The sequence below is a fragment of the Hyperolius riggenbachi genome, chromosome 10, assembly GCF_040937935.1.
Source record: "Hyperolius riggenbachi isolate aHypRig1 chromosome 10, aHypRig1.pri, whole genome shotgun sequence".
In the NCBI taxonomy this organism is placed as follows: domain Eukaryota; kingdom Metazoa; phylum Chordata; class Amphibia; order Anura; family Hyperoliidae; genus Hyperolius; species Hyperolius riggenbachi.
In genome coordinates, this window is record NC_090655.1 from 283108042 (window position 1) to 283125001 (window position 16960).

Here is a 16960-nt window from a genome sequence, read left to right on the forward strand (position 1 = left end):
CTGATTCGCACAAGGTTGCAAGCACCCCTCAGATCCAACTTTGAAAAGATCTTAGCATTGGTGACTTGAGTAAACAAATCGTCTATTAACGGCAAAGGATAGCGATTTTTTTACTGTGATTTTATTTAAGCCCCGATAGTCAATGCAAGGGCGCAGGCCACCATCCTTCTTTTTCACAAAAAAGAACCCTGCCCCGGCCGGAGATCGAGAAGGGCGAATAAAACCTTTAGCTAAGTTTTCTCGGATGTATTCCTTCATGGCCAATTTCTCTGGCCCTGATAAGTTATAGAGATGACCTCTAGGGGGCATACAACCAGACCTAAGATCAATGGGGCAATCGAAGGGACGGTGTGGAGGAAGTTTATCTGCTGACTTGGGGCAGAATACGTCTGCAAATTCTGAATACTGATCTGGCAATCCCTCCATGTGAATCTTGGTTTTACCAAAGGTTACTTTCGCTAGACAATGATGATAGCAGTGGGCAGACCAGCTTGTTAGCTGACCCGTGGCCCAATTGATCTGAGGCGAGTGAATCTGTAACCATGGCACGCCAAGAATGATCGTGGAGGTTGCCATTCGTAATACAAAAAATGATAAACTTTCTTTATGCAAGACCCCTATTGTGACCCCCTAATCTGGGGTCTGGGAAATAGGGTGATTACTCTGCAGAGGGGAATCATCCACCGCAGTGACCCGAATCTGTTGTTTTAAAGGGGAGATCGGGATCCCCAATTTTTTAGCAAATTCATAATCCATAAAATTAGCTGCTGAGCCTGAATCAACGAAGGCCTCAGTAGTCTCTGTCTTATCTTGCCAAGATATAGTGCAAGGGAGAAGAAAACGTTTGTCATCGAGAGGTAACGACTGCGTGCCTAGGGTATTACCTCTGACTACACCTAGGTGGCAGCGTTTCCCGACTTCCTGGGACAATTCTGTACCTTATGACCCCCCTCTGCACAGTAAAGACAGAGCCGCTCTGTTTCCCTGCGTCTCCGTTCCACCTGAGACAATCTCGACCGATCAATCTGCATTGGTTCCGGTGAAGGCGAAGCAGGTGGAGATGGAACCGGAGGAGACGTTGCGTAGGACAAGTATCTCACGTTGTTCCTACCCCTGGTCTGTCTCTGGTATCGTACACGACGGTCAATTCTGATGGCCAATGAAATGGCCTCATCTAGAGACTTGGGCTCCGGGTGACTCAACATCAAGTCTGAGACCGCGTCTGACAGCCCCGATAAAAAACAGTCTAATAAAGCGAATGAGCCCCATCTGGCTAAAACTGCCCACTTTCTGAACTCAGCTGCGTAATTCTCGACCGGATCTCTGCCCTGCCGCAACGTCTTGAGCTTCCGCTCAGCGGTAGAGACAATATCTGGATCATCGTAAATTATGGCCATAGCGTCAAAAAATGCTTCAACTGAAACTAACGCACTATCACCTGGCTGGAGACTATATGTCCAAGTCTGGGAATCTCCTGATAATAGTGTCTTGATAAACGTAATTCTCTGTGCTACAGTTCCTGAGAAACTAGGTCTCAACTCAAAGTATGACAACACTCGATTTGGAAGTCAGATCTGTGGCCAGAAAACCTTTCAGGTACGGACATACGTATGTCTGTGCTAGGAGGAGATCGCACTGTACCCACAGCCGTCTGAAGGGCTTGTGCAGACCCATTTAAGGTGTTGATCTGCTTCAAGGACCTCTGCCAATCCTCCAGGGCTGGAAACTGGGTGGCAGCCACTGGCAATGGGGTGAACTTAGGAGATCTTCCAGTCACCACCTGGAATGGAGAAAAACCTGAGGAGGAGCTCCTCAAGTTGTTGTGTGCAAATTCTGCAAATGGCAGGAATTTGACCCAGTCAGTTTGAACATCTGCCACATAACATCTCAAAAACTGTTCCAGAGACTGATTGGTTCTCTCAGTCTGGCCATTGGTCTGTGGGTGGTAGCCTGATGAGAAAGATGTCTAACTGCTGGCAGAATGCCCTCCAAAACTTAGAAACAAATTGGACTCCCCGATCTGACACTATATTTTCCGGAATACCATGTGTAACGATCGGTGTAACACAGAGAGGATCTGATTACCGGCGATCTGCAGTATCACCGAGAATACAGATACAGTATATACCCGATTATTGATGATCTGCAGTATCTTCGATAATCAGATATATCTACTAACCTCTGGACACCTGAGAGATGAGTGTTCGGAGCAACAGTAATACTTTGAGGAAAGCACCCGTGAGTGCTAGACTGCTTTGGATCAGATTCCTTCCCCAGGTCTGATGCTCCCCAAGGGGTGGAGCCAGGCTGAGGGAAATGGGAAGGACTGAACGTGAGTGACACCAATGGGTGGTGTCACTACCAGATTTGATGAACTATCTCCTAACAGGATAGATAGTTCTCGAGGTCGGACAAGCCAGGTCGTAAACACACGAACAAATACAGTACAGAGACAGGAGACAGATGCAGAAACCTGGGTCTAGCGGAGTTCGGCAACAGGGTATCAGAATGACAAAGGTACAGAATCAGAGATCAGAAGAATGGTCAGGAAAGCAGAAGGTCACAACAAATAATCAACAATATCTAAGCTTGAGTGTGAGCTCCAAAATTCTCACACTCCAGGAACTAGACTAGAGAATAACCATGATACAGATGGTACTGAATTCCTAGACTAAGGTGTGAGTTCCTTGGTCATCAACACCTTGGAAACTGGTCTAGATAATAATACAGATAATAACAGAGTTCCTAGACTAAGGTGTGAGCTCCTTGGTCATCAACACCTTGGAAACTGTCTAATAACACAGATACTGACAAGGTCTGAGTGCTACTACGTAGCAGACTCAGTGGTGGGCAGACCAGCTGGTTAGCTGACCCGTGGCCCAATTGATCTGAGGCGAGTGAATCTGTAACCATGGCACGCCAAGAATGATCGTGGAGGTTGCCATTCGTAATACAAAAAATGATAAACTTTCTTTATGCAAGACCCCTATTGTGACCCCCTAATCTGGGGTCTGGGAAATAGGGTGATTACTCTGCAGAGGGGAATCATCCACCGCAGTGACCCGAATCTGTTGTTTTAAAGGGGAGATCGGGATCCCCAATTTTTTAGCAAATTCATAATCCATAAAATTAGCTGCTGAGCCTGAATCAACGAAGGCCTCAGTAGTCTCTGTCTTATCTTGCCAAGATATAGTGCAAGGGAGAAGAAAACGTTTGTCATCGAGAGGTAACGACTGCGTGCCTAGGGTATTACCTCTGACTACACCTAGGTGGCAGCGTTTCCCGACTTCCTGGGACAATTCTGTACCTTATGACCCCCCTCTGCACAGTAAAGACAGAGCCGCTCTGTTTCCCTGCGTCTCCGTTCCACCTGAGACAATCTCGACCGATCAATCTGCATTGGTTCCGGTGAAGGCGAAGCAGGTGGAGATGGAACCGGAGGAGACATTGCGTAGGACAAGTATCTCACGTTGTTCCTACCCCTGGTCTGTCTCTGGTATCGTACACGACGGTCAATTCTGATGGTCAGGTACGGACATACGTATGTCTGTGCTAGGAGGAGATCGCACTGTACCCACAGCCATCTGAAGGGCTTGTGCAGACCCATTTAAGGTGTTGATCTGGGTCTGATGATCGTTCAGCACCGAGATGAAATTTTCCACCGAGGTGGTAAGTGCATCGAGACGGCTGCGGAGTGCGTCCATTTGGGTTTGGTCTGCCGTTCTGTAACGATTGGTGTCAGCACGCAGAGAGAATCTGATTATTGGTGATCTGCAGTATCACCAAGAATACAGATATATACCCGATTATTGATGATCTGCAGAATCACCGATAATCAGATATATTGCTAACCTCTGGACACCTATAGGTATGTGAGTGTTTGGTGTAACAGTAATACTTTGAGTGATGCACCTGCTGAGCAGGCGATATACAGTAAAGAGACACTGCTCTGGGAGCACAGGAACCTTCCAGCAGCCTGAGGCTCTCCAAGGGGAGGAGTCAGGCTGGAAACAGGAAGGGCCAGAGAGTGAGTGACACCTAAAGGTGGATGTCACTATATGATCTGGAGACTATCTCTTAAGGGGAGAGATAGCTCTCGAGGTCGGCCAGGCCGGGTCGGCAACACACTGACAGATAAAGTACAAAGACAGAAGGCTGATTCGGTATCCAAGTCAAGCAGGGTCTGGCAACGGAATATCAGATATACGAGGTACCGAATCAGAAGACAGAGGAGTAGTCAGAAAAGCTATAAGTCATAACAGATATCAAACAATGCCTAGTCTGGGTGTGAGGTCCTTGGTCTCTACACCCCAGAACTAGTCTGAAGCATAACAGAATGATTTGCACAAGTTCCCTAGACTTAGGTGCGAGGTTCGTGGTCTCAGCACCCTGGAACTAGTCTGGAGTATAACACAGATGACAATACAGTTCCCTAATCTTGGGTGCGAGGTCCGTGGTCTCAGCACCCTGGAACTAGTCTGGAGCATAACACAGATGACAATACAGTTCCCTAATCTTGGGTGCGAGGTCCGTGATCTCAGCACCCTGGAACTAGTCTGGAGTATAACACAGATGACAATACAGTTCCCTAATCTGGGTGTGAGGTCCTTGGTCTCTACACCCTGGAACTAGCTTAAGCATAAACAGAATACAATTCAAATAATCTGGCTAAGTGTGAATTCCCAGGTCCACCTGGTTCAAACACACTGAAGGATCTGACTAGGTCTGAGTGCTTCCATGTAGTGATCGCAATGGCAGACAACTTGCAAGTGCCCAGCAGGAACTATATATGGAGTAGTGCTCTCCAGCACCACCCCTAATTGTTCAACCAATAGTATCCTGCTCTGGAGTCAGCTGATCGCCGTGGTCAGCTGACTCTTCCTGCTTAGCATAAGAACTCTGCCTCTCAGCGCGCGCGCGCGTGTATTCCTAAGTCTATGTGCACTAACAGACTCAGCCACACCAGACACACGCTGCCGCATGCAAACCGCCGCGCTGGACGTGGAAACAGCCGCCTTACTGTTGTTGCATGCGGCGGCTTTTCCACGTTCTGCCTTGCTACCAAACACACGCTGCCGCGTGCAAACCGCCGCGCTGGACGCGGAACCAGCCGCCTTACTGTTGTTGCATGTGGCGGCTTTTCCGCGTTCTGCCTTGCTACCAAATACACGCTTCCGCATGCAAACCGCCGCGCTGGACGCGGAACCAGCCGCCTTACTGTTGTTGCATGCAGCGGTTTTTCCGCGTTCTGCCTTGCTACCAAACACACGCTGCCGCGTGCAAACCGCCGCGCTGGACGCGGAACCAGCCGCCTTACTGTTGTTGCATGCAGCGGTTTTTCCGCGTTCTGCCTTGCTACCAAATACACGCTTCCGCGTGCAAACCGCCGCGCTGGACGCGGAATCAGCCGCCTGCTCAGTAGCACATGTTGCGGCTTTTCCACGATCTCTCACAGTACATACATATTCATACAGACACACACACATACTTACAGAGTCACCTCACACCATGCTGCTGCTATCAGTTTCAACGAAATTGTGTTTATTCCCTGCTCATCCCAGCTCTTTTGTTGAACTAACTCCGCCTACCAGGATTAAAGATAGACAGTTGCTTAAGCCAATAGAAATAAAGTTTTAACAGGAAGACCTTAGCAGCACTTCCTGTGGAGGCATACTCCAAGTGCTGTGTGCAAAGAAGTAATTCGCATCTATATATTATACGGGGTATTTTGGGGAGATTTGGGCCAATTACTGGGTCCTTTTTCAGAATACCCCAATTCTTAGTGATAATGTTTTACAGTGTGGTGCTCTTTAGAAAAGGTTGTTATGGAAGAAACATTATTCTTATCGGATGCATTAGTGGATACAGGTTTTTTTTAATGAAGTCACGCACCCCTCCCCTCTAGGGGCATAACTAGAAATCACTGGGCGGAACTTTGATTGCCCCCCCCCCCCCCATCACATTCATTAGAACAGCATGGTGGCATAGTGGTTAGCGCTCTCGCCTTGCAGCGCTGGGTCCCCGGTTCAAATCCCAGCCAGGTCAACATCTGCAAGCAGTTTGTATGTTCTCCCTGTGTCTGCATGGGTTTCCTCTGGGCACTCCAGTTTCCTCCCAAAAACATACAGATAAGTTAATTGGCTTCCCCTAAAATTGGTCCTAGACTACAATACATGCACTGCACGATACATAGTAGACATGACTATAGTAGGGATGAGCCCCTCTGAGGGACAGTTAGTGACAAGACAATATACTCTGTACAGCGCTGCATAATACGTCGGCGCTATATAAATACATAAAATAAATAAACATTTGTGCAGGGATCAGAAATCTTTTTATCTCCTAAAGCATCACTACAGTACACAGCACTTGGGGAGGGGTAGAGAGGCTGGGGGCGGGGCTCTGCAGACTCCTCCAGCATCACTACAGTACACAGCACTTGGGGAGGGGTAGAGAGGCTGGGGGTGGGGCTCTGCAGACTCCTCCAGCATCACTACAGTACACTGCACTTGGGGAGGGGTAGAGAGGCTGGCGGCGGGGCTCTGCAGACTCCTCCAGCATCACTACAGTGCACAGCACTTGGGGAGGGGTAGAGAGGCTGGCGGTGGGGCTCTGCAGACTCCTCCAGCATCACTATAGTGCACAGCACTTGGGGAGGGGTAGAGAGGCTGGGGGCGGGGCTCTGCAGACTCCTCCAGCATCACTACAGTACACAGCACTTGGGGAGGGGTAGAGAGGCTGGGGGCGGGGCTCTGCAGACTCCTCCAGCATCACTACAGTACACAGCACTTGGGGAGGGGTAGAGAGGCTGGGGGCGGGGCTCTGCAGACTCCTCCAGCATCACTATAGTGCACAGCACTTGGGGAGGGGTAGAGAGGCTGGGGGCGGGGCTCTGCAGACTCCTCCAGCATCACTATAGTGCACAGCACTTGGGGAGGGGTAGAGAGGCTGGGGGCGGGGCTCTGCAGACTCCTCCAGCATCACTACAGTACACAGCACTTGGGGAGGGGTAGAGAGGCTGGGGGCGGGGCTCTGCAGACTCCTCCAGCATCACTGCAGTACACAGCACTTGGGGAGGGGTAGAGAGGCTGGGGGCGGGGCTCTGCAGACTCCTCCAGCATCACTACAGTACACAGCACTTGGGGAGGGGTAGAGAGGCTGGGGGCGGGGCTCTGCAGACTCCTCCAGCATCACTACAGTACACTGCACTTGGGGAGGGGTAGAGAGGCTGGCGGCGGGGCTCTGCAGACTCCTCCAGCATCACTACAGTGCACAGCACTTGAGGAGGGGTAGAGAGGCTGGCGGTGGGGCTCTGCAGACTCCTCCAGCATCACTATAGTGCACAGCACTTGGGGAGGGGTAGAGAGGCTGGGGGCGGGGCTCTGCAGACTCCTCCAGCATCACTACAGTACACAGCACTTGGGGAGGGGTAGAGAGGCTGGGGGCGGGGCTCTGCAGACTCCTCCAGCATCACTACAGTACACAGCACTTGGGGAGGGGTAGAGAGGCTGGGGGCGGGGCTCTGCAGACTCCTCCAGCATCACTATAGTGCACAGCACTTGGGGAGGGGTAGAGAGGCTGGGGGCGGGGCTCTGCAGACTCCTCCAGCATCACTACAGTACACAGCACTTGGGGAGGGGTAGAGAGGCTGGGGGCGGGGCTCTGCAGACTCCTCCAGCATCACTGCAGTACACAGCACTTGGGGAGGGGTAGAGAGGCTGGGGGCGGGGCTCTGCAGACTCCTCCAGCATCACTACAGTACACAGCACTTGGGGAGGGGTAGAGAGGCTGGGGGCGGGGCTCTGCAGACTCCTCCAGCATCACTGCAGTACACAGCACTTGGGGAGGGGTAGAGAGGCTGGGGGCGGGGCTCTGCAGACTCCTCCAGCATCACTACAGTACACAGCACTTGGGGAGGGGTAGAGAGGCTGGGGGCAGGGCTCTGCAGACTCCTCCAGCATCACTAGTGTACACAGCACTTGGGGAGGGGTAGAGAGGCTGGGGGCGGGGCTCTGCAGACTCCTCCAGCATCACTACAGTACACAGCACTTGGGGAGGGGTAGAGAGGCTGGGGGCGGGGCTCTGCAGACTCCTCCAGCATCACTACAGTACAGAGCACTTGGGGAGGGGTGGAGAGGCTGGAGGCGGGGCTCTGCAGACTCCTCCAGCATCACTGCAGTACACAGCACTTGGGGAGGGGTAGAGAGGCTGGGGGCGGGGCTCTGCAGACTCCTCCAGCATCACTACAGTACACAGCACTTGGGGAGGGGTAGAGAGGCTGGGGGCGGGGCTCTGCAGACTCTTCCAGCATCACTGCAGTACACAGCACTTGGGGAGGGGTAGAGAGGCTGGGGGCGGGGCTCTGCAGACTCCTCCAGCATCACTACAGTACACAGCACTTGGGGAGGGGTAGAGAGGCTGGGGGCGGGGCTCTGCAGACTCTTCCAGCATCACTGCGGTACACAGCACTTGGGGAGGGGTGGAGAGGCTGGAGGCGGGGCTCTGCAGACTCCTCCAGCATCACTATAGTGCACAGCACTTGGGGAGGGGTAGAGGGGCTGGGGGCGGGGCTCTGCAGACTCCTACAGCATCACTACAGTACACAGCACTTGGGGAGGGGTAGAGGGGCTGGGGGCGGGGCTCTGCAGACTCCTCCAGCATCACTACAGTGCACAGCACTTGGGGAGGGGTAGAGAGGCTGGGGGCGGGGCTCTGCAGACTCCTCCAGCATCAATACAGTACACAGCACTTGTGGAGGCGTAGAGAGGCAGGGGGAAGTGCAGCACTATGCACAAGACCCTGTTGAACACTGAATAGGGACGGTCTACAAATCTTTGTCTGCAAACATTTGTATAATTCCTTATCAGTGGCTGAGCAGATGCAGTCCTTTTTCTCTCTGCGCCCTTAGTTGTTAGTCTCTCAGGACAGGGAAAAGAAACTCCCTTCCCCCCTGCTAACTCTGGGCCCCCCTGTAGCTGCATCCCTTGCAGGGTCTATTGTTACGCCCCTACGCCCCTCAATTAAAACCTTTATTCTTTCTTTATGAATAATATCAGAATCATAGCCTTTGGCCACAAAACGATCTTGTATAGTCTGCGATTTTTCCCAATAATCTGTATAAAATGTACACTTTCTTCTAATCCTGCAGAATTGCTCTCTATGGGGCATTCTGCAGCCATTGATGGTAATGGCAACTCTCAGACCTAATGTATGAGCTCCGATTCCTTTAAAAAAAATGTGGTCCTCAAGAGAGAGTCTTTAAAAAAAGTGTAAATCTAAAAATAATTGCATCTACAATATTAAATGATACATCAAATTGCAAATGACATTGGTTTGTATTAATGTGTACTATAAAAGATTTAAGGGAGCGTTCATCACTCCTCCAGAAACATAGGCAATCATCGATAAACTTTTTCCAAGATATTAACGGCCCCCTTCATATTCCTTCAAATATTGTTCTTCCCATGCTGACATACACACATTAGCTATACTAGGGCGTGCTTAGCCCCATCGCCACACCCCGTTGTTTACTGGAAAGTTGCTGTTCAAACCAAAAGTAATTCCTCATTAATGAAAATTCTAAAAGTTTATAAAAAAAGAAAAAAAATCTGCAGTTCAAGGAAATTCCCAGTGTCCTTTACACGGATCCTTCATGATAACTTCAGTTGATCTATCTTGGGGTATACAAGGACTTTACGTCAGCAGGACAGATGAAAATGGGACTATCCAGAATACAAATAGTTTCATTAATTTCATTATTATGTAAAATTACATCAAGAGTGTATCTAAGGAAGGATGGGATAACCATCACTAGTGGATGGAGAAAATGGTCCAGGTACTCCCCCACGAGGTAGGTGACCGAGTGGATCCCAGACACAATAGGTCTACTGGGTGGGGCTTCTTGGTTTTTATGCAGCTTGGGGAGTGCATAAATTACTGGTCTCCTGCGGTTTCCAGATATTCAAGTAGTCAAATCCTTTCTGGCTAAGGATTCCTTGTGATAACCCCTCCTTCAAAATGCATTCTAATTCTTTATATGGTCCCCACTGAGTCAGCACCGTCTCTGTAAAAAAAAGCTCTTTATTTCATATCAAAAAAGTAAAACAGCATGGTGTATAGCAGGACAGCTATTTTATACAGAGACGGTGCTGACTCAGTGGGGACTATGGTACATTTTGATAGTCACCTGGGAGTGCACAGGTGACTTGGGTCATAGCACGTCAACTTTTTGATTTTGAATTTTTTCCCCCATTGATGAATCCCATCAAATTCATCAGAAACCACCTTCTTAAAAACATCTATATATTTATTGCTCATTGTGTTTGGATTGAACGAAGATGGATTTTGTAAATGTGTGTGCTGGTATGCAGGAGGTGATTGATTATTGCATATGGGGCTCCTTGTTGCAGAAAGCTTCTTTTGATGTTAATATTCCTAATATATTTATTCAAATCTATATAGGTCTGGAATACTCATACTCCTTTTCATGGAGGTCCATGTTACAGACCACCTCCGTGGAGGACACCTCATGTCCCAGCAGACCAGTAGGACCACAACCATACTACAAACCACCACCAAAACAGCCCCCTCCACCTCTGATCCCCACACACCCCAAAAAATGATCGTTGGGAGTATGGAGAGGTATTGGGAAGGAAATGATACCGAGACGACGAGGAAGAAGGGGAGGGAGGAAATTACATGCCAGATCAAAAAAGATAAAGAGTAAACACTAAACATTTTTTATTTAACCCTCCTGGCAGCGCAGGAGGATTTCTCAGGCCCTGCTGGGCCGATTTGCATAATTTTTTTTTTTGCTACAAGCAGCTAGCACTTTGCTAGCTGCATGTGCACACCGATCGCCGCCACTCTGCACCGATTTGCCGCTACCCGCTGCACCGCCCCCCCCAGACCCCATGCGCTGCCTGGCAAATCAGTGCCAGGCAGCCCTGAGGGGTGGATCGGGACTCCCTTTGACGTCACAACGTCGATGACGTCATCCCGCCCGTCACCATGGCGACAGGGGAAGCCCTAATGGAAATCCCGTTCAGAACGGGATTTCCGGACCGGCTTTATCGCCGGAGGCGATCGAAGAGGGTGGGGGGATGCTGCTGCACAGCGGCTGTCATGTAGCGAGCCCTAGGCTCGCTACATGATTTAAAAAAAAAAAAAAAAAAAAAAAACTGCTGCGCTGCCCCCTGGTGGTTTTTAATAGACCGCCAGGAGGGTTAATTATATAGCACCAACGTATTATGTAGTGGTGTACAGAGTACACTGACTGACTGACTGTCCCACAGAGGGGCTCATAATCTAAGCACTTCCACAGTCATATGTCTATGTCTGTATTGTGTAGTGTATGTGTTGTAGTCTTTGGCCAATTTAGGGGAAAGCCAATTAACTTATCTGTATGTTTTTCGGGTGTGTGAGGAAAGTGGAGAGCCCAGAGGAAACCCACACAGACACTGGGAGAACATACAAACTCCTTGCAAGGCGAGAGCACTAACCACTTCCCCACCGTGCTCCCACATGCAGGTACTTTTGAGATGGGCAACATTACATCAACTTAGGAAAATAAAAACATCTTTGATAAGGGCCACACATTTATCCCAGACACCCATATAGACAAATTCCAGACCTATACAGATGTGAATAAGTAATTCTGCCTCTTCTTCCCAGCCTGGTGCAAGAAACTGACATTTCCTATAACTATGGAGCCACATCTATTGGCAGCTCTACATCTCTAGTCTGAGTAATAATAATAATGAATTATTACTTTATGTGATGTGTCTGTAGATGGAGATGTTCAGCAGCAACAGAAAATAATAGTAACAATAATAATAGGCTGAGTGGAGATGAATCCACAGAGGCTGCAGTTAGCTTATTCACCACAAGATGGTGATCACACAGGCAGGAAGTAATTAAGCCGAAGAAAGGAAGTGATGTAACAGCCGGAGAAGTTCTAGTTGCAGGAAGAACACGTGGCTGCAAGAGGTAAGGTTGTGAGATTCTTGTTATATGCTAGCTAATTTATGCCTGTTGGGCAATGCACAGGTTGTGGAATACGTTGCAGGGGTATGGGGGAGCAGTGGGGGGATTAGTACAGACATGGGTATGGGGGAGCAGTGGTGGGATTAGTACAGGCATGGGTATGGGGGGGGGGGGGCAGTGGGGGAGTTAGTACAGACATGGGTATGGGGAGCAGTGGGGGGATTAGTACAGACATGGGTATGGGGGAGCAGTGGGGAGATTAGTACAGACATGGGTATGGGGGAGCAGTGGGGGGATTAGTACAGACATGGGTATGGGGGAGCAGTGGGGGGATTAGTACAGACATGGGTATGGGGGAGCAGTGGGGGGATTAGTACAGACATGGGTATGGGGGAGCAGTGGAGGGATCAGTACAGACATGGGTATGGGGGAGCAGTGGGGGGATTAGTACAGACATGGGTATGGGGGAGCAGTGGGGGGATTAGTACAGACATGGGTATGAGGGAGCAGTGGGGAGATTAGTACAGACATGGGGGAGCAGTGGGGGATCAGTACAGACATGGGTATGGGGGAGTTAGTACAGACATGGGTATGGGGGAGCAGTGGGGGGATTAGTACAGACATGGGTATGGGGAGCAGTGGGGAGATTAGTACAGACATGGGTATGGGGGAGCAGTGGGGAGATTAGTACAGACATGGGTATGGGGGAGCAGTGGGGAGATTAGTACAAACATGGGTATGGGGAGCAGTGGGGGATTAGTACAGACATGGGTATGGGGGAGCAGTGGGGGGGATTAGTACAGACAGGGGTATGGGGAGCAGTGGGGGGGAATAGTACAGACATGGGTATGGGGGAGCAGTGGGGGATTAGTACAGACATGGGTATGGGGGAGCAGTGGGGGGATTAGTACAGACAGGGGTATGGGGAGCAGTGGGGGGAATAGTACAGACATGGGTATGGGGAGCAGTGGGGGATTAGTACAGACATGGGTATGGGGAGCAGTGGGGGATTAGTACAGACATGGGTATGGGGGAGCAGTGGGGAGATCAGTACAGACATGGGTATGGGGGAGCAGTGGGGAGATTAGTACAGACATGGGTATGGGGGAGCAGTGGGGGATTAGTACAGACATGGGTATGGGGGAGCAGTGGGGAGATTAGTACAGACATGGGTATGGGGGAGCAGTGGGGAGATTAGTACAGACATGGGTATGGGGGAGCAGTGGGGGATTAGTACAGACATGGGTATGGGGGAGCAGTGGGGGGATTAGTACAGACATGGGTATGGGGGAGCAGTGGGGGGATTAGTACAGACATGGGTATGGGGGAGCAGTGGGGGGATTAGTACAGACATGGGTATGGGGAGCAGTGGGGGATTAGTACAGACATGGGTATGGGGAGCAGTGGGGGATTAGTACAGACATGGGTATGGGGGAGCAGTGGGGGGATTAGTACAGACATGGGAGAGCAGTGGGGAGATCAGTACAGACATGGGTATGGGGGAGCAGTGGGGAGATCAGTACAGACATGGGTATGGGGGAGCAGTGGGGAGATTAGTACAGACATGGGTATGGGGGAGCAGTGGGGGATTAGTACAGACATGGGTATGGGGGAGCAGTGGGGGGAATAGTACAGACATGGGTATGGGGGAGCAGTGGGGGGATTAGTACAGACATGGGTATGGGGGAGCAGTGGGGGGATTAGTACAGACATGGGTATGGGGGAGCAGTGGGGGGATTAGTACTCCTCCTCTCCACTATGTACACGTAAGCACTTTATCTGCACTCTGCACGGTCTCACTTTACTGACCTGTTTCAGGTTGCTCCTCCATTTTCTACTGACACTTTCTTACATATTATTTCTTTTAGGTTGTTGTTTGCCCAACTGAAATTAGCTATTGTTTAGGCAGTTGTTATCACATTGTATCATGCACTTTATGGCTATTTAACCTGCATATATAATTATGAGAGAGTGGTGGATGTAATTATTTATTTATTATTGTGCAATACTATATTATTGTATTATCATCCACCCGCATCATCCTTGTGGTGATTTTATATGTTTTTATTGGAATGGTTTCCTCAATAAAGTATTATTTCTACAATTACCCTAAGTATTGTCAGGCTTTGGTGCTGTAAGTGGGTTCATTTATTGTTTTTTAGGCTGTCTTTACCCCACAGCACATCCTGTTGCTTGTCTAAATATGTCCTCAATTGAGGCTGTTTAGCATAAATATTTGTGACCATATATGGTGCTTGTCCATTTGTTACTAGAAAAGTAATTTACAATATACAATACAATACAATAACATTTCTATAGCGCTTTTCTCCTATAGGACTCAAAGCGCTTAGGCTCTCTCAGATTCAGTAATTAGTAGGATAAAGTATTCACACAACAAAAGTTATATTTCTGCAAATGCCAAACTGAACAGGTGGGTTTTCAGTCTGGATTTAAACACGTCCAGGGTTGGAGCTGTCCTCATCCGTTGGAGTTCCAAAACGTAGGGGCAGCATGACAGAAGGCTCAGGGACCAAAAGTTTCCAAGTGGACTCTGGGTATGACTAGATTATTAGAACAATCCTCACCCCCCTACTCTCCAGATGCCGGAGGAACAGATGGAACAGGAGACATCCTTCAAGAGGAAGATGGGGAAGCCGAAGCTGCAAAAAATCCCTGAGATGTTTGGAGGGAGACAGGCCAGAACAACAGGCAAAGATGGCGCAGGCTCCAGCGTGCCCACAGCCCTCCCTCTGCAACATTCCGAGAAACATTCCTCTACACAAGATGACTCATCACTTCTACAAGCAGTCCCCGGGGGTGAGTCATCCTCCAACACAGCCTCTCCAGGCTCTCTCAGCCCCGTCAAATCACGACAGAAGATATCCCCAGCAGAAGTTCAGGTAGGAGCTGCAGCCATCACAGCACCTCACATGCCAGCAGCTATACTGTCTCAGTCTCTCCCCCCACAAGAGGATGCATTAGCAGCCTTTCCTGTCACAGATCAAAACCCCACACAGGCTTACATGAAAGAGCTGATTCTCACACTAAAAGCCTCCTTGTCTTCAGAGTTTAATGCAGTCACTAATCACTTACAGCAATCAGTAAGCCTGCTGGGTGACAGGATTGCAGATGTGGAAACTAATGTGATTCTATTGAACACTGAACATAATAAGATGGTAGACTGTATGGAAGACACACAGAGTGAGATAGCCTGGCTGAAAGCAAAAGCTGCTGACCTAGAAGACAGGAACCGCAGGTCTAACTTGAAGTTTAGAGGCATTGAGGAATCGATCTCACAGCCACAGCTTAAGCAATACGTGCAGACCATAATACGTACTGTCTTTCCACAATGCACAGAGCTAGAGATGGCAATAGAACGCATCCACAGGCTCCCCAAACCCTCCTTCCTGCCTGAAAATATACCGAGAGACGTCATCTGTAAATTTCTCTTCTATCCCACAAAAGAAGCTCTCCTCCAATATCTGAAACAGAATGGAGCACTTCCTGAGCCATACAAAGGTATCAGTCTATTTGCTGACCTCTCTCAGGCCACACTAACCAAACGCAAGTCTCTTTTGCCAGTAACCAAAGCCTTACGTGATCATAACATACCCTACAACTGGGGCTTCCCCATCAAGCTAATTATCAAAAAGGCAGGTTCCCAATACATCGTATCCAATGTCGCAGAAGGCGCCAAACTGCTAGCGTCCTGGAATATAAAACTAGCAGAAATCGCAACCAGACCCAGGAAACCCGCCCAATCAACAAAAATCCAGCAGGATTGGAAACTAGTATCGTGAAGGGATTCACGAGCCACCACACTAAATCTCTCTTCTAAATGAAGACAAGCTTTCTCCCACTGAGGATAATACCTCACACTCACCCCTCGTTTGGGGCAGTGCCTGGTAGCCTGACTTACTGGTTTATTTTACCTGTTTTGTTATTACAGTTGCATAGCCAATTTTCAGCACCCATGCTCAGCCTCAACACTCGACAGACCTGCTTCCCCCCCCCCCCCCCCCCCTCTCTACCTCCTTCGAGTCAAAATAGATCTCTATGGCCACCCAGTGACCTTACCAGCTCACCTCAAACATCAATGTCACACACATGCTCCTTCACTCTTCTCATCACAATGCTTATCTGCACATCATTTAACGTGAAAGGCTTAAATATCCCGGTCAAAAGACACTCCTTGTGGAAGGAAGCATCTCGTTTAAAATCGGACATCTTGTTCATTCAAGAGACCCATTTTCAAGAAGGGAAAGCCCCCATCTTCTATAATAATGGCTTTCCACAAATCTATTGCAGTAATAATCCCAAAAAGAAGTGTGGAGTCCTAATAGCTTTCCACAAAGACCTAGATGTAAAAGTCACTAGCCAGGAGAAAGACTCACAAGGCAGATACATTCTTCTCAATTGCATAATTAATGGATCCTCATACACTCTCCTTAACCTCTTGAGGACTGCAGGGCTAAACCCCCCTAGTGACCAGGCAATTTTTAGTTTAAAAGGCCACTGCAGCTTTAAGGCCAAGCTGCAGGGCCGCACAACATAGCACACGAGTGATTCCCCCCCCCTTTTCTCCCCACCAACAGAGCTCTCTGTTGGTGGGGTCTGATCGCTCCCCCCCTGTTTATTTTTTTTTTAATAAATATTTATGTTGCTGCTTTTTTTCAAAAACCCCTCTTCCTTTAAATCCCCTCCCTCCCTCCGTCCCTCCCTCCCCCCCAGCCGGCCAATCACGCAATCGGCTGTCATAGGCTTCTGCCTATGAGAGCCGATCGCTCTCTTGTCCCCCATGGGGACAGCCGTGTCACACGGCTGTCCCCAGTGCAGCGCTGCTGCTCATCGCAGCGCTGCACGTAGTATATAGACGGCGTGATCGCCGTCTAACAGTCTCCCGAGCGGCAGTAGCCGCTCGGAGACTGAAGGCGGAGCTCCGCTCCGCCCCACCAAGCAGGAGATGCGCGCGCAT